At 53.8% G+C, this 27301-nt stretch overlaps 1 protein-coding gene across 4 annotated transcripts in view; it reads left to right on the top strand.

Moving 5' to 3' along the window:
- The window catches only part of STX2 (syntaxin 2), a 185475-nt gene that overhangs the window by 56123 nt on the left and 102051 nt on the right, over window positions 1-27301 (top strand). For 3 of the 4 annotated variants that reach the window (XR_004298352.1, XR_004298349.1, XR_004298351.1), the window contains exon 11: window positions 1545-1735. The exons of the other annotated variant lie outside the window; for it this stretch is intronic. The gene's annotated coding sequence lies outside the window, so the exon portion shown is untranslated. The remainder of the gene's footprint in view (window positions 1-1544; window positions 1736-27301) is intronic. 4 annotated transcript variants of the gene reach the window in all.

The raw sequence follows: 27301 nt of genomic DNA, 5'->3' as shown, positions 1-27301 counted from the left end.
GCGATGCCCGCCGCCCCGGGGTCCCCAGGATCTCTTGGCGATGCCCGTCCCTCTGATGTTACAGGAGTCTGTGCAGTGTTCCTTCCTCCACACGATACACCAGTCATTTTTCTACTTTTACCAGAATTTAGCCGTTCTGTGTTCCATTCCTCCATGGTCAGCTCTGTGCCTTATTTGATAAAAGCACTAGACAGTTCCTGAGATCTTTCTCCCATATCTAGAGAAATTCCCAATTATTTGGGCTTTGGGGATCATAATAACTTAACCCAGATGAATACCCTTCAGCGGCAGAATTTTTGACCTGCAAGAAATCAGTTGTTTCCTTGTGGGGCTTTCCCCAGTGCCCCGCTGCACTTGGCTGTTTCTGCTCCAAGGAGTCCATGGGCTTCTGTCCCAGTCTCGTGTGTTTTGGTCACTCTTGTTCCCGGATCACGCATGAGGCTCTAGCGTGAGCAGCAAGCACTGCTTTGACCCTTTTTGGTGCCCCATATTGAGTTAGGCTGGAGCGACTCTGCTTCTGGAAGTAGTCTTCCTTTTTTGGACCCGTGTTGACAAGTGAACCTCATGCACAGCTTCTTGGTTGATAGTAACATTGACTATTCCCCACAGAGCCCCGGGCTCATGACTTTCCTGAGTGTGATCCTTACTGCAGTCTATCCGCTGGCTGGACAAACAGACCAGGCGGTGAGCCGCCAGCAAAGTGAGAAGTGTGTGGGTGAGCAGCTGAGCGGTCAAGGGAAGGTGGGCTGGAGCAGCTCATCCTTTATTTATCGGCGTAATGGAAATCCTTGCCAGAGTTTTAAATATACGTTATGCTAATATACGTTATGCTAGGGTTGCATCTTAAATATATCTGCAGCATATTAATAATTAAACAGAAGTGGAAAATGTTTGGGTTGGGACAGAAAGTAGGAATCATCAGCTTTATGCAGAGAACCCTCCCAATGGGAGTTCTGCCTGAATGAGGACTTAAGAATTACTCCAGGGCGCCTGGGTGGCTCAGTCGGTTAAGCGACTGCCTTCGGCTCAGGTCATGATCCTGGTGTCCCGGGATCGAGTCCCACATCGGGGTCCCTGCTCAGCGGGGAGTCTGCTTCTCCCTCTGACCCTTCTCCCTCTCGTGCTCTCTGTCTCTCATTCTCTCTCTCGCAAATAAATAAATAAAATATTAAAAAAAAAAAAAAAGAATTACTCCATAGTTTAACTGAAAATTACCTCCTTGTGGGAGGGAGAACAGGACAGGAAATAGGAGAAAGAGGGATAATGCTAACTTCATCTATTCCCCTCATCAGGAAAGCAAAAAGACTTTCCAGAACTCCTCCCTCCCGACACCCATCAGGTGTCTGCTTACAGCTCATTGGCCAGGAGAGTAGAGCTCAGCTTCCCCTAGCTCCAGCAGAGTCCTGATACATTGCCACCCTCAATTAATCAATAACCTGCTCATGTAGAAAAAAGGGATGAATGCACATCAGAAAGGATTAGCAGCATATGCCACCCTAGCCAAATTTTGCACACCACTCAGCATCTCCCTTTGTTTGTTTTAGGAGAGCTACTTATCCTGTGCTCCCCGAGCAGCACACTCCTCAAGGCTACTTCCCGCCAAACCCAAGGTCCCGCCTTCCACCGAGAAGCCCAGCCCTGCAGCAGGTGCCCAGGGATGCTGGGCTGGGTGGGCACCCAGGAATCAGCACTGGGGATGGAGTGAGAACCCAAGGGCCCACTTGTGTGTCTCGGGGTGAGTCCTTTTTGCATGATTGTCCTCCTTGGGGGTGATTTGGGGATTTTTCTACTTTTTTCTAAAATTTTCTACTATTCTACTTTGGCATTTAAAAAAAGTTTTATTTTGGGGGCGTCTGGGTGGCTCAGTGAGTTGAGCGTCTGACTCTTGAGATCAAGCCCTGGGTCAGGCTCCGCGCTGAGCACAGAATCTGCTTGAAATGCTCTCTCTTCCTCTGCCCCTCGCGCCACTCATGCTCTCTCTCTCTCAATAAAAAAAAAATCTTTAAAAATCTTTTATTATCGTATGACTTAACACGCACAGCAAGAACAGCATAAAGAACTCCTTTATGGTCTTTAACCAGATTCATCTAGTGTTATAAATTGCCCCAATTTCTTTATCATTTTACCAACTTACCTAGTCTATTGTCAATTTGTCCATGCACAGGGAGAGAGGAGGAGGGAGACATTTGCCACTAGAACCATCTATTGGGAAGTAAATTGCAGCTAGGTTGCCCTTGAATATTTATTTTTTTTAGAACAAAGACATCTTCTTACAGAATCCCAGTACAGTGATCAAAATCTGAAAATTTAACACTGATGAAAAAAATCTTACCTAATCTGCAGTCCCCATCCCAATTTTATTGATGGCCTGATAACGTCCTGCTTGGCTACCTTTTTCCTGGTCCAGCGCCGACCCAGGTTCCCGTGTCTCTTCACTCTTCAATCCTGAATGGATCCCAGCCCCTCCTTGTCTTGTGGGACCTTGATGTGTGCGAGGAGTACACGTCAGTCATTTTTGCAGGCTGTCCCTTGGTTTGAGTTTTGCCCGATGTCTCCTCAGAGTGGACTTGGTTATGCATTTTTGGTGTGGTTACTACAGCAGCCATGTGAAGTCTCCTCAGGGCATCACGCCAGGAGGCATGTGGTTTCGGTCAGTCCTGCTTCTGGGGATGTTTGGCTTCCTGGTGAAGGTAGTGCTTGCCAGAGGTTTTCCACTCTCAGGTTACTATTTCGCCCTTTGTGAGTAGGAAGTGATGTGTGGGGAGATAACTTTGAAGCTATGTAAATATCTTGTGTCTCATCCATCTATCAGGAGCACGTGGGTAGGGATATCTGATCAAAACATTTGGAAACCTTTGACCAGGGAATGGCAAACTTTTCCTTTTTCTTTTTTTTCTTTTCTTAAGTAGGCTCCATGCCCAAGTTCAAGGGGCTTGAACTCACCACCCTGAGATCAAGAGTCATACACTCTACCTACTGAGCCGGCCAGGTGCCCCAAACTTTTTCTGTAAAGGGTCAAAGAGCAAATATTTTAGTCTGTGTTGGCTATATAGTCTCTGTCGAGACTCTAAAGCTTTGCCATTAGAGCATGGAAGCAACCACGGACATATGTAAACAAATGGGTGTGGTAATGTTCCAATAAAACTTTATTTACAAAAACAAGTGGTGGGCCAGATTTAACCCATGGGCCATGGTTTGTCGACCTGCCCCTTATACCACTGTCAGCTGGTCTACCTCTAAAAGCCAGGAATTTTCCCTTGTGGGTGATTTTCAGACTCTTATAGGGTCTGACTTAGAAGTTTTAGGGTCTTAATTCTCTGTGCGTAGATTTTTTTTCAAAGGATGAATCAAATTATGCAGCAGGCTGTTGTATAATTTTGAAGGTGCTGTGACATCAGCTGAGGCCAGAATGGCCCACTCCCATTGAGCTCTGTCTAGGGGTTTTCCCCTAGAGACTGTCAAGAAGGACCCCAAAAAGGGACCAAACATGGATTTTGTTTGGTTTGTACAGTTTGGGATTAATCTGAATTATTTGGGCTGGGGCTTGAACTTTGCCGGTTACTACAGGCCACCCCTTCTTTCCCCCTTATGCTGCCCTCGTTCCCACGTTGATGAGTTCTGCTTGACCCTGAAAGCATGTGTATTTTCCACCCTTTCGTGAGATCTTGACAAGTAGGGGGTCACTTTCTAGAATTCCTCCTATCTCTTGTAGCCATAGAATGCTAAGTCCCAGATGGAAAATTAACCCAACCAGGATGTTTATATTTGGTGCCCCAATTAGCCACATTCCAAGAAAAGAACCTTGGTCACTCTCCGGGGAATCTGCTGGCTTGGGAAGGATGTAGTTATGAACTTAATCTGTTTAGCTCTGTTTGGTTCTGCAAAGTGGGTGGTATGACCTGCAGTGCAGGCCGGCTCTGGATCCCACTGCTGTGCTGGTAGCGGGTCTGCGTGGTTCAGGAGCCCAGCCTTCCGATTCTAGCCTGTTTGGGGACGGGCACCAGAAAGAAGGCAGCTGACGGGAAGGAGTGTGATCAACATTCTGTTGGTTTATTTCCCAGGGAGGCAGGTTTGGGGGGCACTTTGGCACCATGGAACTGGCCTGAGGTTACCCTCCATCTGTGGTGATGGCTGTCGGACGGGTTCTGCTAAGAGCGGCGTTCTACTCCTTGGTCTCCAGGGAAGAAGCAGGTGCCGCCCTGGGCCAGCACAGTGAGTGAGGGGTTCAGTACCACGTCCTGGGAGCTGCATCAGGACTCCCTGGGATCCACCTAACAGGGGTTTCTATGGAGGGAACGCGGAGACCCACATCTGTAACCACCTCTTGTTGAAACTCATTGTTAACCGTTGAAACGGATGCTTCACCTTCACATTCTGCGGCTTTGAAGTTTGAGTTATCGGAATCATCCAGGAAAGGTTGAGTTGATTCTGTTAAAAACCCCACCACAGGAGACTCTCCTTGCAAGGGAATGTGCCTTTCTCGAGAGAGCTGGGCACGTCCACCAAGTGAAGGGCGCCCTCTTAGGAAGAAGGGTCACACTGGAACCCAGGTGAGGGCGGGCTGGTGGCAGGTGGGGCCAAGTTTCGCCAAGAGCCCTTTCCTGGGCTTTCCACCAGGGTGTCTTCTCTGAGTGGCAGGGCCCTGGAGCTTGTCCTCCCCATGTGGACACACCTCTTGTCCCTCTCCCTCTGCCGAATCCGCCGTCTGCCCGCGCATTTGGCTGGTGTCATGTGACTCAGAGCTCACAAACTCACACGGTCCCAGGGACCAGGCACGTGACGCACCTGAGTTAAGCCCGCCAGGTGGGATTGAGTGAGCAGTGGGAGGACGTGGCGTCCACGGCTCCACTGTCCATTGGCAACCCGAGGCCGTGGGGCCCAGTGTCGGCACACCTGGTTTTTACTCAAGTCAGAAGTCTACGTGTGCACATGCCGTCATGAGGTTTTAAAATCTTGTCAGCAAATTCAACTTAAAAATTGTGTAGACCAAACACAGATCACTTAGACCTGTGTCCAGGTACCGGTATCTGGGGGGGGACTCTGCTGTCATTTCTCCCATAAGAGCTTGGCCAGGGGCCTCGCTGCGGGCTGGACGGCAAACGCGGCTCGCATGTCCTCGTCCTAGGTCCTTCCACTGTGTTTGTCACGTCCTGTCGGGTCGTGGGGCTGGGAGGCGGCTCTGTGGGGTCCTGTGTGCTGGATACTCTAGGAGTTTTGGAATTCCCTCCAGGCAGGACACTGACTTGCCCCTGGTGTTGTCTCCTGCTTCATGCAGGACCCCAGGTGGGCTGGGAGCGCCGTGGCTCGCCCGGGTCAGTGCCGCCAGGCCTGGAGTGTAGCACCGTGACTGAGGTCCTGGGCATTTTAGGCATTTGTCTGGACAAACTCCTGTCAAGCATCTTTGTCATTTTAAGGATTTATTTATTTATTTGAGAGAGAGACCAAGCACCAGCAGGGGGAGAGGCAGAGGGAGAAGCAGAATCCCCAAGCAAACTCTGCGCTCAGTGCGGAGCCTGACGCCAGACTTGATACCACAACCCTGGGATCGCGACCTGAGCCGTAACCAGGAGTCAGACTCTCCACCGACTGAGCCCCCCAGGTGCCCCGAGCATCTTTGTCACTTTAAACCAAGTGTTGCACCTTGGAGACCTGCATGGAGTTAAACGAATCGGAAGATGTCAGATAAAAACACAGGTCCCAGTTTGTTTGGAAGAACCAGAAGACCACATCCCCACGGGGTGACCGGGGCTGGAGCCCCCATGTGGGGGGCCCCCTGAGCAGGTCCTTTGCCGGCCTGCCCTCGGGCCCGGGCCCCTCCTTTCCTGTTCTGTTGTTAGCAGCAGGTCTGGCCCCTGGAGTTACATGCCCAGTGTCCTTGCTAAGTGGCTCCAGGGAGGCTCGGCTGGGGAGGCATCTGTCAGAGCCTGGGGAGCGGGAGAGAGAAGACTGTGTGTTTCTCCCACTCCCCGGTGTCCCTGTGGCTCAGCTCCACCGGAACCCATCTTGCCGTGTGGTCCCTGCCGCTGGGGAGTAGCTGTGTCCTCGGCAGGGTGAGCCCCCACCGCCCACTCCCCCATCGAGGAGCAGCAGTGCCCTCCTGCTCTGGCCGAGTGTCGGCGTGCCTACTGTGACGGGCTGAACTGTGTGCCCCCCAGAAGCCGCATGTTGAAGTCCGACCCCCCGTTTCTCAGGACCCCGACCCAATCTGCTGGGTGTGATCCTAAGAAGAGATCTGGGCACAGACAAGCACGGGGGAAAACCACGTGACGTTGTGGGGAGAGGGGCACCTGCACGCCAAGGAGAGGGGTCTCAGGACGGGCAGCCCTGCCGACACCCTGCTCGCCGACTGCCAGCCTCCGGAACCGGGAGGAGATGACTCTCCATCGATGAAGCCCCCAGCCTGGGGTCCTTTGTTCCGGCGGCCCCAGCGTAGGCTGCACACACCTGTGCTTGGGATCGAGCAACGCCGTACCTGGTGTCCTCTTCCCATCTTTACTGTAGTAGAATCAAATGGAAATGGGATGTTTTTAGCACCCACATCCCTATTAAAAGTCAGAAGGTAAGAGATCCCCCGAGGGATGTAGGATTTTCATCCTCAGTCCATTCCGCTCATTTATTAACCCAGTGGGTCCCCGTAGGCAGCTGACTTTGCAAACCCTGATTTAAATTTTAAGTTGTCCTACCAAAGCCATGTCTGAGAGAAATGAGCCCATTTTGTCTTCAATTGCTGGGTTTCCTGGGTTGCTGGGTACGTGGATGTTGGTCTCTCCACCAGGACCTTGTCTGCGCTTGGCAAGATGCGCACAGTTTTGAAATTCCTGATAGGAGTTTCCCAACCAACTGAAAGCGCCTGTCACAAAGTGTCTCTTCCTGCCCATGAGCTGCTAGGGGAAACAGTGTCGATGTGTTTTTTTATTCATGGGAGAGAATGAGGAGCTGAGATGATTCATCGCTGCCCAAGACAGCCTGAAACGTCCCCAGTCCCCTCCCGCAGACGGGTCATAGTGCTTCGTTTTGTTGGGCATCAAGCCACTCTTCCTACAAACTTCTGGAGAAATTCCAAATGTTATAAGCAACTCTCAGCTTGCTCCTGAAGGGACTCAAGAAAAACACACGCTCTGAGCCGAGGGGAGATAAAACGAGAGAAAGCGCGTCTCTGGGACCCTCGGGTCAGAACAGGACGTCTCAGTGGGTGTGGGCCGGGGGGCCCAGAGCGGTTCTGCTCCAAACACCTGCCCCCGCCCCCGCCCCAGCGACATCCCAGCGTCTCCTCCACCAGTGCTCTCCCTGCGGCCCCCACCTTCCCCAGACTATGGCCGTGACCCTGTGACAGCAGAAGGCACGAGGTCACGCCCCTCTGCGACGAGCTGGTTCCTCTCGCTCAGAGTGAGCTCGGACCGCCTGGGCCGCATCCTGCTCCCCGTCAGCTACTCAGGGCCGGCCTCCAGAGCCGCGGGGGCCCATTCTCTGCACCCCCGACTGCCTCCCTGCCCACGTTACAGGGCCAGGAAAGCAGGGGCCTGTTTGCCATGGGGGCCTCGACAGGCAGTGCGGTGAGCGCTGGAAACGGCTTCTTGATTGTGCGATTCCTCCAGCGAACCCAGAAGTGGAGAGACCAGTGTGGTCCGAAGGCAGATGCCGAGGGCTCCGAGATACTTACCCTTTCTGGCTGTTCCATCCATGGCTTGGAGCAGGTGTGCTGGGACCTGGGACCTGGGGGAGTTTCAGTGCCTTGGGGTCCACCCTGCGGTCACTGGCCCCCACTGTGACCCGGGGGGCCGTGATTTCCCTAACGCAGGAGCGGCTGCTGAGACGGGCCCAGAGTCAGCTGCCCGTTGCGGAGACGACAGGCCGCCCACCTGCCCACCCTCCCTACACCACTGCCAGCTGGGAGGGGGCTGTCGCGGTCTCAGACCCCCGGCGGCATGTCTCAAACCGAACATGGGTATCGACCTGCCATTATCAAATGTGATGTATTATCTTGGTGGATTTTCAAGGGTCATTTTTGTCTTAGGCTGCTTTTCTGTGTATTTTTCTGTTGCATGTAGGTGGATGTGTTCACACCAAGTTTATACAGGATTATGGGGTAGACTCGATGCAGGTAGTAATGGTGACACCCATCAGATCTGGTACGAATGTTTCCGACTTCTCTACGACTCTGCGTCACCTGTCCCCACTCAGTCCCACAGCCAGAGTAAAACAAATGTTAAATAACGGGCATGTTTCAGTATGTCCTCTGTGCTCACACACACACACACACACACATACACACGATATTAATTTAACATATATTATGTATTTAATATGTGTATATATAATAGACATCATATATGATATTCAATAATTGTTTAAAATATCTATGATTTTTTATTTTAATTACAGTAAAATTTACCCCTTTTAGGTTTACAGGTCAATGGGTTCTGGTAAATAATAGTGCTTTGAGTAAAAAAAATATATATATAGTAATACCTGCACATGGAAAAAATTCACACTGTGCTGAAGAAGATAGGATCTTGAGCACTCAAACTCTTAATCCCTCGTTCCTTGTGCATAAGCTTCCTGAAATATCAAGCATTCCTGTTTTATATGCAAACAAGGGGATAGAGACACACAGTGTTTTTCTTTTTTTCACTTAACATTTGTTAGACATTGTGTTGCAGCCATACCTCATTTTATTGGGGGGTGCTGAACTGTGCATCTACATCCTTTGTCAATTTTTCTATTGGATTGTTCATCTTATTGATTTGCAAGAGCTCTTTGCATATGAAGCAATTTGGTCCTTAGCTTGTCAAGAGGCAGATTTATTGTGAAGCCAAAGATGTTTAATTTTCAGAGACTCTCACTTGTATGAACCCTCACAAGACCTTGGAAATGACCTAGCAATGTGTTCATAAAATCCACCGAACTAAGTTATTTTCACTGCAATAATTTAAGAGGATTGTATCTTTCAGTTGAGACTTCCCCTCATGCTGGCATTCTCAGGCAGGCTGTGGGCATTTTTGAGATCTGGCTAAGAGGCAGTTCTGTTAGGGTTGCATTTAATTTGGATTTAGTGGGATACATATAGGGAGTTTTCTGTCACTTATGGGTATAAATCATCACTAGCCATCATGGTATGGGAAGGCTTCCTGTAAGACTGCCTCTTTTTTTATGGTGAAAAAATTTATATTTAGATTTAGCCAGTTGGACTTAGTTTAGATGACCCCAATTTTGTTGGCAAGATCCAAAGCATCATAGTTAGGAGCCAGTCGGATATATGGTTTCTTCTCTCCATCGGCCTGGTCAGGGTGTTGACCTTGGCCTTGTCAATGTCATAGAGTGTCTTCACAGCCTGTTTGATCTGGTGCTCGTTGGCCTTGGCATCCATGGTGAACACAAGTGTGTGGTTGTCTTCTTTGTTCTTCATGTCAGGGGAGCTTGATGATGGCATTGTGGTCAAGCTTGTTTCTCCTGGGGGCTCTCTTTCGAGGATATTTGGGCTGCTTTCAGAGATGCAGTATCTTGGGATGTAGGTGACATGAGGATCTTCTTTTTTTTTTTTTTTTTTTTGACTGTGGACGCCTTTCAGTACCATTTTCTTGGGCTTCAAAGCCTTTGCTTTGGATTTGGGAGGGGTGGGAGCTTCCTTCTTCGTGAAAGGGGAGAGTTCTGCTCTTTGTACCAAATTAACCTTCATGGTCCTGTGCTGCCAAAGACCGTGTCATGATACAGACCATGGAGTTCAGCGCTAGAAGCACGTGGTGGTGAGGAAAGAGGTCTGATGTGGTTAGAGGCAGAAGCCAGTCCATGCAAACCCCTTCCAGCCCTCAAAAGTAAAATTTTTGGATGATGCCATTCTTACCAACACGTGACCAACCAGTAAGCGCTCCTGCCTGAGATATCCCTGAAATCCAGCAAACACGAACATAATCCATCAGAGATCTAATCGACTATTTTGTTGGTAATCAAATCAAATAGAATTTCTCAGAATTCAGATGTACTCCCTGGAACTTGTGTTCAAACACCCAAGTACATTTATTATAATTTTATGTGAAAGAAATGTATTAAAGAAAACTTTTAATCTACCAGTAAAACTTTAAAAGAACAAAATTTGATCAATTAGGCTCAGGGAAAGAGATTTTCTGTCTATTCTCTCAAGAGAGAGAAACACTACAATCTCATTGTACAGAGGTAAAGATTATGCAGCTAAATTTTTTTTCAAGTATTATGGAGATGTGTTAGATGGTTAATTTAAAAAAAAAACACAAAATGCCATTTTTGTGGATTTTGTGATGTCTGCAGGATTTGTCAGCTTTTTAAAGTGTGGGATTTGTTGCGATTTATTTTCTCATTCTTTATAAGTAATCATATTTGTACCAGTTTGTACGGCTGGGTTTTTGTTTTTGTTTTTCTTAAACAGGGCTCCCCATATGGAGTGATCTCCAGGCCCCACAAAACCTGGACCCATACCTGAGTCTAAAACTTGTGTCATGGATATTTTGTCCTGGTTTGTAACTTATCTTTTGATTTGTTTATGGAAGGTTTTCACTGTGCACGAGTTTTAGATTTTCACGTAGTCAGATGTGATGGGTGTTCCTTTTTATCCTCTCTGGTTTTCTGCTTTGCTTAAAAAGTCCTTCTTCGTGATTTTTTCTGGAAGGTCTTGTTTTTTTTTTTTTTTTTCTTTTTATGTTTAAATGCTTGATTCATCTGAAGTTGATTTTTGTGTAAGGATATTTTAAAAAATTTTTAATTATTTTATTTTCTTAAGATTTTATTTGAGAGAGCAAGAGAGAGAGCACAAGTATGGGGGGGAGGCACAGAGGGAGAAACAGTTTCCCTGCTGAGCATGGAGCCCAATGCAGGACTCGATCCCAGGACCCCGAGATCATAACCTGAGCCGAAATCAAGAGTCGGACGCATATCTGACTGAGCCACCCAGGTGCTCCTGTAAGAATATTTTTAAAAATTATCCAGGGGCACCTGGGTGGCTCAGTCATTAATCGTCTGCCTTCGGCTCAGGTCATGATCCCAGGGTCCTGGGATCGAGCCCCGCATCAGGCTCCCTGCTCAGTGGGAAGCCTGCTTCTCCCTCTCCCACTCCCCCTGCTTGTGTTCCCTCTCTCGGTGTGTCTCTCTCTGTCAAATAAATAAAATCTTAAAAAAAATTATCCAGTTTTCTGAATATCATTTATGGGATAATCAATCTTTTCTTATTGATTAGAAGTGCTGCTTTATCACATATTAAGCTCTCCTACGTAATTGGATGTATTTATCCAAGTCTGTTCCAATGTCTCTGTTCATGCAGCAAGACCAAACACATTTATTTATGTACTGATAATATATTTTAAGGTCTGGTGTGGCTAGTAATCCTTCATTATTCTTTTTTATCCTAAAAAAATGTTCAGGCTGTACTTCTGTGCTTGTATTTTCATACAAAGTTTAGAATCAGCTCTGAAAGGTCCAAAAAAATCCTGCTCTTTATTGTAATCACATTAAACTTTAAGGCTGATTTAGGGAGAATTTATGAAATGTAAGTATTCCCTCCAAGTCTAATGTGTGCTTTTCTCCTTATGCAATTTTCTTTTCTCTATTTATTCAAATATATATTATACATTTCTGGTTCAGATCATGTGTAGGGATGTTTTTCTTTTTGTATGCCATTTTTAATGGGATTTTTCTCCTTTCCATTATATTTCCTGACTGGCTGTTCTTTTTATATAGGAAAGCTATTGATTTTTACATATTAGTATATGCAATAATATATAAATTATTTTGCTGATAACAAAAATAGTATACTCTTCTATTACAGAATGTACACAGGGGCTGCCTGGGTGGCTCGGTCGGTTGAGTGTCTGACTCTTGATTTCGGCTCAGGTCTTGCTCTCAGGGTCCTGGGATTGAGCCCCACGTCAGGCTCCAGACTCAGCGCGGCATCTGCTTAAGATTCTCTCTCCCTCCCCCTGCTCCTCCCCGCCGACACACTGTCTAAATAAATAAAATCTTTAAAAAAAAAAAGAATATACATGAATTCTGTTCTAGTTTATTCCATTCTGTGCTATGCTGTGCTGTCCTATCCATTTCCAGCAGTTTCCTGGGTTACGGGGCTCTCCCCGTGGACCATCATATCGTCTCCAGGTACCCCTGCCTCTAGCCTTTCGACGCTCCTACTTGTGGACAGGGTGATGTGCGGTCCGCCCCAGAGCGCGCTCCTGGCCCAGCGCTGAGCTCACAGTGCACACCAGCCTTCCAAATACAGCTCGCAAAGACCTCGGTGGACACACTCGGTCCTGGCCTTGGAGCTGACCTCACGGAAAGCTCGCTGTGCTTGGTGGGAGCTCGGGGCACTGATGCTCAGTGTCCGCACAGACCTATTATTAGCCGGAGGACGGCAGTGGCTTCTGCTGCTTTAGTGCTGAGCCCTCAGAACCAGGCAGAAACCAAATGACTGACATTTGCTCCGACAGCCGTTCCAAGCGGAAACTTCCTGGTTGTGCTCTCTCGTGTGCACAGCTGGAGAGGCCCCAGCGACGCCGCGTTGCATCTGGGGCGGTTCTGACATCTGGCGACACTCGTTGCAATCATGATCAGATCAGCAAACGTGCATTATTTATAGCAGCCTCCAGCAGCCTCATGGGCCCGTTAACAGCCGGGCTGTTTTCCAGCCTGGGGCTGGGGGCTGCCTGCCTGCGACAGTCATGTGAGGGGCGGGCTTCTCTGACGAGGCCCAGGGAGCCGGTCCCAGAGCTGGGGGCCCACCTCTCAGACTGGGCAGCTCCTCGTTCTCCATGGCGGGGGGCTTCCTCTGCATCAGGGGCTCCCTAAGACCAACCCTGCAAAACTCCCTGGTTTGTTACATTTCCCAGCATCTCATGCACAAAATTTGCCTGATATTCGTGAAATTGGAACATGGCGCCCAGAGATGGAATCCCGGCCTTCCCTTTCTGATTTGACAGTGTGACTTGGGGCAGAGAGGGTTTCCTCCCCTGGCCTCAGCTTGCCCAGCCCGCTAAAGGGGCTCACACGGAGACCCCTGCAGGGGCCGGGCCCACGGACGTGAAATCCTCGGAGAAAAATTCTGTGGTCTTAACAGAGCCGGCGTGACAGCGGTGGCCGGTGCGGGGAGGATTCAGTATCTTGAAAAGGAAGCCCTCGTGATCCACGGGATTGCTTTCAACATTAGTGCCCCTGCTGAGAAATTGCGGCCATTTCTGTGTCATCGTGTCATTTCACAGAATGGGCCTTTCTAAGGGGGACAGCTTTATTTTCTCCTGTCAACTACCTTATTTGCTCCCCTGAAACATCCCCGAGAAGCGGCTGCTCTATTAGAAGCAGGTATGATGCTACTAGAGGGGACGCCCGGGTGCGCCCGCTCGCAGCCTGAGGCTGGACTGCGGTCTCCGCCACCATGAGCCCCAGACATGTGCTTCTTCCGTGGTCTTCTTCTTTTTCTTCTGTTTGTACTGAGATGAGGTTTGCATAACGAATCATTGGCCATTTTAAAGTGAATAATTCCGTGGCATTTAGTACGTTTGTAGCGTTGTGCAAACACCACCTCTGTCTAGCTCCTACAAGGTTTTGTCCCCAAGAGGACACCCTGTGCCCACCAGCCGTCACCCTCACTCCTGCTTCCTCCCGTGCCCTGCCAGCCACACCGCCACCTGCTTTCCGTCACCACGGGTCCTCCTGTTCCGAATGTTTCCTACAGATGGAACCATATGCTATGTGGCCTTTTCTGTCCGGCTTCTTTTCCATGGCATCATGTTTTCAAGGCTCGTCCACGTGGTAGCAGGTGTCCAGGCTTCACTCCTTTTGATGGCTGAGTAGCTTTCCACTGCGTGGACCACGTTTTGTTGATCCGTCCGTCCACCCATGGCCGTTGGGCTGTGTCCACCTTCTGGCTGTGGTGACTCGTGCTGTGAGCACAGGTGCGTGGGGTCGTCTGAGCGACGCTCTTCTGTGGCCTCATGTGGCCCCCCCCGTCCCCGTCGCAGTTATGGGGTCCTGACGGCTTGCCGGCTCGGGGAGGGGGGCGGGGGAGACAGAAGGGCCTACTCCTGAATCTGCAGGTGAATTCAGATGCCCTCCATATTTGGGAAGCAGAGAGGAGTCCCGATGAGGAAAACTTCTGCTCGGCCGTGCTGAAGAAGGTATCTGGGAAGGAGTTTCCCTGTGGCCGCGTAGCCTTTAGATCATTGTGGTTCATTTAAAACAAACAAAACCACGTTGGGGGAGGGGCCTGCTGGGTCTCACAGATGAGCCCGTTCTGTTATTTTGAGACCCATGAAGTGAGTCTGTGGATCTGAGGAGAAGTCTTCCTGTTTGTCAGGGGCCCCGCGGGTCACCGAGTGTCCCTGGATGGGCACGCATTGGCAGCATCCCCCCGAGCTGCAATTAGGGTCTGTGGGGCCCAACACCGGGGCTTTCCTGTTACTGTGAGAAATGACTTAGCATCTCTAGACAACAGACGGGGGCTCTTCTCCTGGGGGAGCGCGCACGTGTGTGTGTGCGTGAGGTCCCACACGCCCCTCGCCTCGTACTCTCCTGCACGCCCGCGTTGCTAGGAGGCTGGTACTTCTGTGCTGCAGCCCCCAGTTCTGGGAGGAGGAGGGACGCAGCGTTTTATTCTCTTTCTACACTGGAGGCTCGGGGGCCAGGAGCCGGACCAGAGGGTAAACACCCCGCCGCTCGGGCGGTTCTCGCAGTCCCTTCATTCCGGGCGGCGTCTGGGTGTCTCAGCTACGTGCGGCCGCGCGGAGGGCGGCTGTTACCTTGCTTCACGGCAGCCCTGGGCCCTGGCTGGGGAGACCCCGGGTCGCCAGCAGGGGAGAGGTCGCGCTGTGGATCCAGCCAGGGAACACCACCGGCCCCCAGCCCCGCCTGGCTCTTCTGTCCCAGTTCTTGACCGCAGCTCCGTGAGAAAGAGACCGGCGGGGAGGGAGAGACATCTTGGGGGGTGTGTGCGTGTGCGCGCGTGTGTGCGTGTGCTGAAACACGGACGTTTCATAGGCTCTGGGTTCTGCTGCATGGCGGCTGGTCCTCTCTCTCCGGCTCCTCTCGACCTGCCTGCTGGCCTGCAGACACTCGGGAAGCATTTCTAGCCGGATCCAAGCAGTGCTGACACCCCGAGCTCTCCTCCCTCTCCCCGCCTCCCCCTCCCGCTGTCCCCACCTCTCCCCTCCCTCCCCCTGGCCTCCCCTCTCCGCCTCCCTCCCGCTCACCCCCTGTTTGTAATCTGACCCAGTAGACTGCAGTTGTCTGCGCGGCGAACCTCCCCGAGTCTTGGCACAGCTTGCTTCTAAGGTAGGCTGAGATTTATTTTTTTCCTAAAAATAGCTTCCCTTTTCCCTTCACCTTCCCGCACCCCGAGCTGCGGCGCGGTGATGGCAGGGCGGAAGCCGGAAACTCTTTGCCCTGACAAAGTTTATTTTCCAGCGGTTAGAGGATGCCCTTCAGAACGGGGTCCAGGGAGCCGGGCTGCCGGCGAGATGCCTGGCGCAGGGGAGCTGCGGGGAAGGGAGAGAGGTTTCCAGACGATTCTGCCTGCCGATGGATGATTTTGCCGCTTGATCCCCACGGATCTGTTTCCCAAGGGCAAGGCTGGCCGCGTTCTCTCTCAGTGTGCAGCTGCCTCACCCCCTCTGCCCCCCGCGTCATCGGAAAGCCCCTCTGGGGGAAGTTGGACGTCACCCGGCGGTGCCTTTCCAGCCCGGCTGGAGGGAGTGTGATGAGGGGTGCTTTCCGATGAAGCCTCCGGGGGCTCTGGGAGCTGTCTTCTTGGGGGCTGGGGCTGGAGTGGGGAAGGGGGTGTGGGCCACGAAAATGAGAGTTGGTTGTATCATTCACAGCTCGGCTCAGATTTGAAATGCATCGAGTGAGGAACCTGCACGTTAAGGATTTGTCAATTCGTGTCCCGTAGACTGACTTGAATAATTTGTTTGTCAAAACAGATGTTCCCAGCAGAATGTGCGTGGTGCGTGTGTGCGTGTGTGTCTGTGTGCACGCAGCAGGCTGCTGGCTGGGGTAGGCTCTCCCCAGAAAGCCGTATTTTCACCTTGAAATGCAGTGTTTGCACGGCAGGAAGACCTGCCGGCAGGGAAGTTGGGTTTGGGAGAGTTGGGGGTTGGGGGCAGGGGTGAAGCTTGCTCTCCTGCGGCTCAGGCCTTTGTAGAAGCAGGTTTGCTCCTGTCCCCAGGGAGCCCATGCTGGCTGTCCCCACTGTGTGGGGCTCGCCACCCAGTTATGGGGCCGCGGGGAGGCGGGAATGCTGGGGGTTCCTGCAGGGACGGGGGGACAGGGGCTCCCCAGACCCTTGGGCTGGGTCTCATCCCTGCAGGTTCTTTGGGCAGTGGGGTGAGTGAGGAGGGAGGGCCTGGGAGAGAGCTCCCATTCTCCTGCGTCTGTCCCTTCCCGGGAGAGACCCCGCCTCATGAAGGGAGGGTGGATGGCACAGTCAGCAGAGGCCCAGCGAGGGGGGCCGGGCTCTGAGAACTGGAGAGGAGGCTGGCGGGGCGTGAGGACCTCTCCTCACAGAAAATACCCCTCCTGCCCCGATGCCTGGCCCCTCTGCTTTCTCCAGCCCCTGCGGGACCCGCCCGACATGGGCTTCTGTCCGCCGCTTCCTAGCTCAGAGTGTCGTGTGGGCGCCGGTGAGTTCGGGGCCTCCAGGCAGGACGGTTGCGTGAGATCCAGCGTGGACGGTGGTGTGGGAGGCAGGGGGCCGACGGCCACGTCCGTGGGGTGGGGTGATGGGGCTGCGCCCCACGGCCTGGGCACCGGACCCCGCACGGAGCAGGCATTTCCAGCCGACTGCAGGGAGGTGGCAGGCAGCTGCTGGTATCACCGTCCCTTCCGAGAAGGTGACAAACAGGGTCGGGGGAGGTTGGCATTGGCTGTGTGCCTGGGGCAGGCGTTTGGACCGCAGGGGCTGCTGCCTCCCCCACCCCCCCGCCGGCGCCTGGGTCCGGTTTCCCGTGGAGCTCGTCTGCAGAGACGGGGACCCAGCCACATCCGAGTGACGCGTGTGCACGTGTGGGCAGTTTCCAAAACTTCCCCAGGTGAGGCCACGTGCAGGCTGCGCCGTGAGGTCCCAGCGAGGGAGGAAGTCAGGAAGCCACTCAGCCGACCGGCTGCACCGTGACTTCCAGGTTCCTCCATCCCGCTCTGCACGTGGCTGGCGTGTGGGAGGGGACAGCATATGCTCACCGGGCCGGGCGGGACGGAGCAGGAGGCTCTCCCCGAGCCTCCTTGGCTTTCATGTCAGAGCCCCTCCTTGGCATTTTTGGAATGAAGGCTGAAATCAAATGAGAGCCGTCGTCCTCAGACGTCGTGAGCATCAGAGTCGCTGGTGAAAGCACGGAGTCTCTGGCTGAGCAGGCCTGGGGAGCGTCCAGTTTGCATTTCTCGCTTGCCCGGGCGCCAGGGCTGTGGTCCAGGCACCTACCAGTGGGTTCGAGCGTGGCCGCGGGCGCTCCAAGCCTCTCTGGGAGGCGGGCTCTGTTCTCTCAGGCTTGGCTTGAGGGTTATGAGTAAGGAGTGACCCTAACAGAGCCCCTGCCTCCCACGGGGGTCTAGACTCCAAAGTGTTCAAACTTCTCTTGGGCCACAGAGGCTTCTTTGTGGAGCCACGGTGAGCAAGGACTTGACCACTGAGTTTCCCCGGCTTTTCCCGGGTCTGTCTGCAGGAAGGCGGAAACTGTGTGGCTCTGGGGCCCTGGGCAGGGCTGCACTGGCTGTCCTGGTCTGTGATGGCTGAAGCCATGGCTCACACCAGCTTCTAGAATATTCTTCATTTCTCTGCCTTCTTTTGAAGCAGGTAGTCCTACCCCATGACCCGTGCCCGACTTCCCTCTGTGCTTCCGCCCATTTGGAAAGCTATCTGGTCTTGCTCTGGCACCTGGGGCAGGTGCTGGGGAAGCAACTGCTGGGCTTGTTGGGGTTGGGGCCCCTGGGGTGCAGACGGTTGGCCTGACCACGCTCCTGGGTCCCCAACATGCTGTCCCTGTTGGCTCCTCACTCTTCCCTCCCCGGGGCCTTCTGTCCCTCCCTCTGGCCCGCCCACCCTGCTCCCTCCCTCCCTCTCCCTCTCCCTCCTCCTGTCTCCCTCCATCCCACCCCTACTCCTTCTCCGTCACAGGCCAGACCCTTCGTCACGCTTGGTACAGAACCGTGGATTTGCATGTATGTGAACTACATTGCACTGTTGTATTTGGAGGCTCTCTGATGAACATGAATCCCAAGTGCCCGAGTCCTTGCTCCGATCCCCGTCTTCCTCCGTCCGCGTCGCTGCGTGTGTTTCTGGTTGGTGACTGCTAGGTCCTGCACGTATCCCGTGGTGTCCACAGGCCGCCGTGCGCCTGCCGTGTCCCAGTGAGGGCACCGGGGTGGCTGCGAAGCCGTGCCTCACAACGCACGCTGCCACGCACGTCCTTGTCCCCGTGTCCCCTGCGGTCCTGTGTGGGAACCGTCCTGGGATGCGGCTCAGAAGCGGATGGCAGGGTCGAGGGGCATGTCTGCTTCATCTGGGCGCATCCTTCCCATCCCGCCAACTGTGTGGAGGGGTCCTCTTTCCCCACGTTCCTGCCAACGGCCAGGATCGTCTGGCACTCTGCAGTGTGACCCAGCCTGTGGACACCCGTCCTCGCCTGTGTCCCTGAAGATGGTTGAGAACAGGGTTTAGGAGACATGACCACTCCAAACCCCCGGCTGTGTGGGAGGCAGCATGAGAACGGGTGAGTCTCCAGGTGACAGGCTCTTTTCAGGTCTTATAAGGCCTGTGCCTCATGGTCTGGGGGCCGCCTGGCCAGCCTCACAGTGACAAGACTCAAATTAATCCTCGCCTTTGGAGGCCACGTTCACCCCTGAGAAGATTGAAGAAGCCATTTCTCTGCAACTTTATATCTGCGCCCCGTAACTGGACCCCCTGCCTACGTGGGGCCATCTTTCCTTTACCAAAATCTGTGTTTATCTTTGAATAGGCCACTCACATTGTACTTGGGGCTGTTGGGTTACAAGTATTCCTGCATGAAACAGATACCTGAAAAGTAACCCTTCGTTTCAACACTGCCTTTCGACATTTCCTAATTTTTTACTGGACCGGGAGCCCCATGACATGGAAGAAACCAGGACTGCTCTGGACTTCCGAGGGGCCAGATCATCTGTTCTTCTTGTTTAGCCTCACGGGCAAGGGGTGGGTCAGGACCCCAGGGCCTCGTGGTCTACACAGAGTCTGGGCAGCTGGGAGTGGTGTGGCCTGTGGAGAAATGGACAGAACAGGGAGGTCCAGACGTTCATCTGAAGTCATCTTGTTTGCTGACACTGTTGTTATCTGTCTTTCCACATAGATGAACACTTTGCACATAGTAGGTGGTCAGTAAATATTGTTTTGAAAGAACAAATGCAGGCAACACAACAGTCTGGTCTGCACACCGTCCGGGCTAGGCTGGGCTCCCCGCCCGCCGGGTCGGATCGCTTTCCTGTGCTGTGCCTCCTCCCCCTTCAGCAAACGTGTGTGGTTATCGGTCACCATGACTGTGCTTCCGTTAGAATTAAGCTCCCAGAGGCGGTGGTTGTAACTTACTCATCCATGTGCCCGGTGACCAAGGCAGCACATTAACTTACTCAGTCAACAAACATTTGAGTAACTATTAAATACTAAGTAGCATTTTAGGGCTGAGGCACAGAGCAGGGAATGAGGTAGATGAGGTCCTTGCTGTCATGGAGATGACATTTGTGTGTGTGTTGGGGGGGTGGGGGGACCACGAGTAGGTGAATAAATAACATAATGAAGACACGGCCAAACTGAAGCAGTAGAGTCAGGCAGAGGATTACAATAGCCTGTTGAGAGATTGTGACCGGGTGATCCTGGAAGGCCTCATGGAGGAGGTGACATTTAGGCTGAGCCATGAATGATGAGAAGGATCCAGCTGTGCAGACACCAGGGCAAACGTCCTGAATATTTGAAAGAAGGAGGTTGCATTCAAGGCTTCGGTTCTCGTCAAACGGTGTACTGACAGCACCGATGGGATGCTTTCGGGGCAGGTGGGATGACAGGGGACTGGTGCCCAACCTTCACCCGTGGACCCGCAGCATCAGTGGCTGGGAACCAGTGAGCAGGTGCACTTTGTCAGCTCTATCTTCAGGGAATTGGCTGTGGGGGTCCCCTGGTCTGAGGTGCAAAGGTCCCCTTCCCCCAGCTACAACCCCTGCCCTGCTTCAGCCCGCATCCAGCCCGGTGCTTCCACAAGGAAAACCTGGTGATGCTGCTTTTGGACTAAAGGCCTTTCGAGTGGATCTTGTAGATGTTGCTAATCTAGCAGATCTGGCGGTGAGACTTTGGTGAGATTCCCTCTCATTAGATGTTCTTGGTGCCAAAACCCAGCATGTTCTCTGTGATGACAATATTTAGATTTGGCGGCTGCAGTTGGTTCAACAGAGTTGGTTTGCATTGTGCTGTTATTCATGGTTACTGTTGACTTCCCGCCTCTAAGGGGAAGAAACACTCCGCATCACATTGCTACATTGTTGCCTCGGTAGAGAAAATATGGCAACAGGTTTATTTGCTTGTTTCTGACCTTTCCCGGCAAAACCCAGGCCTCAGAAGCTGTCTTTGGGCTGCTTTCTGGGGCTCAGGGTCTGTCTGTTCTGGATGCCTGCCTAGTCAGCGGGCACCTGCTCCGGGTGGGAACCGGGACCCCAGCCCTGCGTTGGTGCCTCCGCTCACAGCGCCGGTTCCCTGTCTCGAGCCTGTTGCTCTGCTCTCTTTTGTTCTGTTCCTGAACGTCGGCCTGGCCTCTTTGCTGTGGAAGGTAGTGAGGCTTCGCTGTGGGCAAGCTAGGAAGGGCGAGAAAAGCTTGAATAACCAAACAATATGCTCATAATCCTGTCCCCCACGGGCACCATCGTTGGTACCAGCATTTTATTCCAGATTCTTCTTATGTTGTTAACTAGTCGGAATTGTGTTACAAATTTAACTTTTAACACGATAACATTGCTATTTCCCGAGGCTTGCTTGCGAAACCGCGGACACCTGCTTCAGGGAGGCTGTCCCATAGTGGACTTGCCCTTCATGACCGTTTAGGTGGGCTGTTCCATTTTTCCTCCGTTGTTTCAAATAATGCACGGTCACCATAGCCAATCTGCTGTTCTTCTGTGTCAGACACGGGGCTGGCCTTGGGGAGGGTCTTAGGCTGCATTTTGCCGCAAGGTTTCCCGTGGTGCAGAGCGGCCACAGGGGAGAGGCTCGGGCGAAATTATGACATGCTGACAACCATCTTCATTTCCCCTCTGACCCCTCCCCTCCCTCCTGAATTCTCTGGACATTGAGTGCAAAGTGCTGCCCTCCCCGCAGACACCCCGGCTTGAGAACTGGGAGTCTCTTTGGAGTTCCGCTTGCCCATCCCCAGCCAAATGAACCGAACCTGCTGGAATGTGTTGAGTGGCCGGCCAGTGGCTAGCACATAGCGGACGCTCCACGTGATGCACAGAGTGGACAGGCATACCCAACACGCTCCAGGATGGGCTGGGTCACTTATCAGACTCGGGACAATCCCCCAGCCTCCTTGCCCGGGGCACGGTCCCTCTTCTCCCGTTCTGGACCATTCCTCAAGCAAGAATTAACTCAGAGAACTTCCGTAAACTGATCTTCAAGCCCTGAGCGGAGCGGTAGAGTCTGCTGTTGGCTGGGCATCGCTGTAGGACCTTGCTTTTTGCGTGCGTGACACTGAGGCTTTGAGACGTGGGCATCGCTGCTAGTGCAGACCCATTTCACAGATGAGACAATGGTGTAAAAGAGAGGAAGTGGCTCCTCCCAGGTCACACAGCTGGCTGGGCCTAGCTCGGAAGCCCGCGTGTACCCATGGGAGGAGGCTTGCGGCAGACGAGGAAGAGCACGCAGGCCTGTGTGTCCAGACGGTGGTGACAGGGGTGGGGTTGCAGTGAGGTGGAGGCGAAGCAGGACCAGGTCTAAGTAAGAGTAAGAGCCATCAGGAGGTTCCCAGGGGGCGGCAGGCCTGCAGGGTGAAGCCGGGGCCCCCTGCTAGGGCGGGAGTGGACCCAGGAGCACGGGCGTGTAGCTAAAGGGTGCAGGTGTCTGTCTGAGGTGCTGGAAACCTTCTGACCTTGACTGTGGTGATGGCAGTCTGTACCTGGCGGTTTGTACCTGGGAATATGCTAAAAACCGTCCAATTGTCCACTTCCAATGGATGAATTCGCTAATATGTGGATTCCATCTCAATAAATTCATTTAAAGAATACTGCTCCCCACGCCCCATCCCAGAGCACCTGCTCTAAGAGGCTGGAGTGGGCCCCGAACTCAGGATCTTTTCAATGGCTCCCAGGGATTGTGGCCTCGTATCTCCACCTGCAGGGGCCTGTTTCTTCCTCTCTACCCCTGGGTAGGGCTGGGCACCCATTGTTCTCAAGGTAGTCCCTTTTCGGGGTGTGTGTGAATCCTTCAGGATGCTCAGGTCGGCATCCCCTGGCAGGTGTGCGGAAGGCAGGTGCAGGGCTGGGAGAAGTGAGCAAGGCCAGGGCACTGATGGGAGCCGCGTGTGATCCCCGCCAGGTTTCCGGCTGCTTCATTGTGTGCAACTTGCTCTTCTAGCTCTAGGCTTTTTCTCAAGAGCAGAAAAGTTTATCTTGTCGCTTGAGGACCAGTTCAGTTACTTGGTGTTTTCTTGGTCATTTCAGGATTTCACACAGTTAATTTCTACTCCGTGGGGGGAGCAGGAGGGTGGGGTGTGCAGCGGGGCCCAGGTGGCTGGGATCAGTTTGGCCGTCAGAGGCAAAGCGGAGCATAAGCAAGTTGATCCAGAACATTCCCTCTGCCTCTGTTCACACGTCCGAAGATGGTCCTGCCACCCTGGGGACCATTGGGATTTTTTGAATAAATCCATTGTGGATTAGTAATAACCTATCATTGATTAATCATTCCATTAACGGTTAGTCTGTTTGGAGTCTAGTATAACAGTGGTCCAATGATGGCTAACGTTGATGGAAGCCCCCCCAATCTAAATGTGTCATGGGGGTCAACTCCTTTAATTGCAGAATGACACTACAGGGCAGGGGCTGTCCTTCTCCACGTCTTGCATGTGGGGGACTGAGACCCGGGGAGGTGGAGGCCCACGCTCATGCAGCCGCCGAGTGTCACAGCTGAGGTGGGCTGCGACACTGTGTGCAGAGCCCACGCCCCTAACCGCGGGGCCGCCCCGCCACCGAGGATGTGGGCGTGCTCGTTCTCTCCCTGCAGCGTCTGTCTGAGGAGGCGTGGGCTCCGGGAGCGGGCCTCTCTCCCTGGCCTTCAGGACACAGCACCGGCCAGCGTGGGGGCAGCGTCGAGACCCAGGCTGGCTGTTCTGATCTTGGCTCGGCAGTCTCCTGGCTACGTGACCAGGGGTGCGTTTCCCAACCTCTCTGCCTCCGTTTTCTTACCGATAAGATGGGAAAACCATGGTTGTCTGTCTGCTGCTCCAAGGACTGTTCTGAACGAGCTGATGCAGGAAGGGCGCTCGGCACACGGCGGTGGCACCACCGTTCTCAGTCGGGGGGGGGCTGCAGGGGCATCTCATCGGGGGATGAATGAGCTGACGGGAGGCGTTTGGCACCGGGCCTGGCACATCGTGAGGGTTCAATACATGTTCGCTCTCATTACTGCTCTTGTTACTGGACTCCAAACAGACGGGCCGTTGAGATGATAATGGAATTAGGAGGATAATACCAACAGTCCCAAATAGGACGGGATCCCACCCTCACACGGACTGATAGAGACCTTCTCTCTGTTCCCCCTTGCCCGGCGGGGTATTTTCTATGCGCTCTGCTTCTGCTCGGCTGACAGACGGCCCTGCTGACCCACTGCACACTCCCCAGCCTGCTCCCAGGGCCCTAGTCCAGGCCACATTAGAATGTCTCCCTGTCCCCGATCTCCATGCCCTGAAGGTCCGAGTGGCCACATTGTATCCTTGTGACAGGTCATCTGCAGAGGGAGCTGGGTGGAGCCATGACCAGCTCACACGTGGCTTCTTTATTAAATGCCCACCTTCGCGTTGACCTGAGCAGCGGCTCCTTTAAAGGCCCAGGACTCCCTGGCTCAGCTCGGGTCAAAATTAGGCTTTATATTCCCGAGGCCCCGCTTCCAATCTGTCTCAACAGCCCTGAACACGGCTGCCAACTGCACAGGCCCTTTGAAGTTTGTTTTCTGTCCATCTCCTGGGCAGTGCAGCCCAGATTTTCTGTAGATGCTTCTGCAGTTTATTTATTTTTCCTTTCTTAGTGGCAGCACAGCCTAAAATGTGTAGGAAGAGTGCCGGCCCGCAGCGGGGAGGAAGGGGACCTCTGCACCGAGTGACCTAGTACTGGGTGATAAGCTCTGGGGAGGCTGGCTTAGGCTTCCCTTTGTGTGGGCCGCCAGGCCCCAGCGGACCCGCCCAGGAAGACAGGACATTTCTGCAGGCTGGGGGAGCTGGAGCTCTGCTGCTCTTGGCTTCCACCCTTCCACCCTACTGCCTGCAGAGAGCTAGAGGCATTCCTGGAGGACAGGGAGGGGGAGGCAGCGGGCAGGTGCTAAGAGCGCAGGCACGGGAGCGTGCCCCAGATGCCTGCGTTGATCTTCATCAGCGAGGAACAGTCAGAACGGTGACTTACAGGGGAGCCGGCCGGTTGATATGGGGTCAGGGTCCGCAGTGTCCCCGCCCTGCCACCCCCACCCCCACAATGGCTCTGTGGCTCCCCATCCCGGAAACACCAGTGGGAGAACATAGCCCCTTTCTCCCCAGAAGGGCAGACGTCCCGGGAAGTGCGGATCAGCCGCCCTGGGGCCCGGGTTCTAGTCTTTGTTTGGAATTAAGTGTGGGCTCTGGGCAGGTCACTTCACACTTCTCAAGTGCGGACATTTAGGGTCACGTCAGCATTTCCCGGACTCGTGGGTACCAAGTGGGAGGGGCCGCACGGTTTGTGGTGCACGCCGCTCCGATCCCTGCTCCAATCCCGGGCTGGGTGGACGCACGCCCTCCCTTTCCGTGGGTAACAGCAGGGTCAGGGGGCCTTTCTGCCCTGGTCGTCTGGCCGAGGTGACTACTGACTTAATATCTTTCCTCAATGGGCCCATTTTCCTTTTAGAAGACATTTATGGAGGCTAAACATAAAAGTTTATAAGATGACCATAAATGACATCTTCTGACCATCTTAGGTGAAGGAACGGAGTGAAGGCCAGAGAATCTCCCTGTTTCCAGCCTCCCTGCCTCCCGCTCGCACTGCCCCACTCTGGCTCCAGTCTTGTCCTGGGGCCCGTCTTCTTCTCATGAGAAGGGAGGCTGGCGAGGGAGCGCCAGGAAGGCGTGGGGACACCCTGGCGCCCACCCGCCTGAGCTTCCTCCTGGAGGAGCTCTTGGAGGAGAATGGAAACGAGAGTCATTTTCTCAGTCTCTGAATTAATGTTCTTTAACCCAGCCCTGAACATCGATAAAGCCGCCAGTCGAGATGACAGTGGCAGCCCACACTGTGCCCGCGGCCTGCAGCCCTCGCTCTCATGCTGCACGCGCTCTGCGGGGACTAGCAGGCTGCGTCCCTATGGCAGCCCCATGGGGTGGGCGGAGGCGGCCGCGTGAGGCCCCGAGGTGAGTCCTGTCCCAATCCCTGGCGCTGGGACTGTTACCTTATATGACACAACAGTGAGTGTCCCCTATGCAGCAGGGCGGGTGGTAGAGTTAAATATCTCGGGAAGGGGAGATTCATGATCCCGGATCTTCTGGGGGGGGCTCCTAACTGCTGCCACAAGAGAGGGGCAGACGGAGCTTTGAGATGCACAGGTGCACAGCGGAGGAGGCCGCGTGTCCCCAAGGACAGATCGCAGTGACGAGCCCACGAGCCAAGGAGCGCCTGGGGGACCAGACTGTGCCAGACTGTGCCAGAAGCCGGGAGGATCCTCCCCTCACGCCCCCGGACGCCTTGGTTTCAGACGTCTGGCCGCCAGACCAAGAGAGGATGCGTTTCTGTGGGTTTAAGCCCCTGAGTTGTTGTAGCTGGTGGAGGCCCTGGGAAGCCCACACAGTAGGCGTTTCTGCGATGGCTGCCCTGCAGACTGAGGCCTGGGGCACGGAGACAAGTGCCCAGCCTGAGGGCACGCAGCCATAAAGCAGCCACACTGGGCTTCGAGCCCAGGCCCAGGAATCTTCATGCTCCCCTGGGCTGCACCCCCAGGCCTGTCTGGTGGGCAGCCCCCACTCTGGGAAACCGAGCTAGGGAGCTGTGTGGGTGGAGGCAGGTGGGCGGATTCCTGAGACTTCCCCGGGGAATTCTTTCTGAAGGAACGTTGGAAAATGGAAAGCACCACAGGGCAGATTTCTTCTGGGTTTAAAAACTGCCATTTGTGGGTGCATTTGTTTGTTTTTTCAAGCAGGAGGCTGGGGCTCAGCCTTTCTGAAAGCCCGTGGGAAGGGGCTGGTGTGATCAGGAGCCTGGAGGGGCCGTTGCCCCTCCCCTCCGCCTCCCGGCCCCCCCCCGGGTCCCCTCGGGCGGTCCTGCTGTGGGGGAGTGTCCATGTGGCCACGGGCTGCATCCCCCTGACTTGCGGCTCAATGCAGATGCAGGAGCTCAGCCTGGGGAATTTTGGGTGGGGAAAGGGAGCCATTGCTGAGGACTCGGAGCTGGTGACTTACCCAGTGTGTGACACAGGGACACCTTCCTCCTCCAGAGGGTGGGAGGTCGAGGGGGGCCCAGGCCTCTGCACTGGGTGAGGAGTCCCTGTGGGATTTGGGCTGATTTCCCTCCTGCATCCAGATCTCTCTCCCTACCCGCCCCCCTCCCTGCAGATCCCAGACTGCCCGTTGTGGGGTGCTGTTTTATTTTTCTTTCTCCTCCCCTGGGAGTCCACTTAGAAACACACATTGAAGTGGCTGAGCCTTATTCAGGATGTGAGCACACACAGTGAGCTCTGAGCAGGCAGCAGGAGGTGGCTTGTTTGTGGACGCGCGGTGGGAGGGAGCGGGTCACGTGGGGGCTAATCCTCCTCAGATCCCGATCACAGGGGGATCTGCCCCAGCCCTGGGCGGAGCCAGGCTGCAGACCCCAGGCCGGCTCAGCGGCTCAGGGTCCGCCCTCCCCAAGCCACAGGGACCACGGGGCGGGGCGGGGCGTGGCTCCAGGCGGGGATGCCACATGGCAACGGGACCGCACTCCCTGCTTTAAAAACAATGATCCTCTAAAAATGCCTTTCCTGCCTGAATTCTAAAGGCAATTTTCGAGCCCCAATGTTAGAATAATTTTCTCATTAGTGAATTAAGGGTTCTTGAGTGGCCTGTGTAGTAAGTGAACGGTGACCCGAACATGT

The sequence above is a fragment of the Phoca vitulina genome, unplaced genomic scaffold (genome assembly GCF_004348235.1).
Source record: "Phoca vitulina isolate PV1807 unplaced genomic scaffold, GSC_HSeal_1.0 scaffold91, whole genome shotgun sequence".
Classification (NCBI taxonomy): domain Eukaryota; kingdom Metazoa; phylum Chordata; class Mammalia; order Carnivora; family Phocidae; genus Phoca; species Phoca vitulina.
Note: the sequence above shows the minus strand (reverse complement) of the source record. Positions and strands in the feature narration are given on the sequence as shown.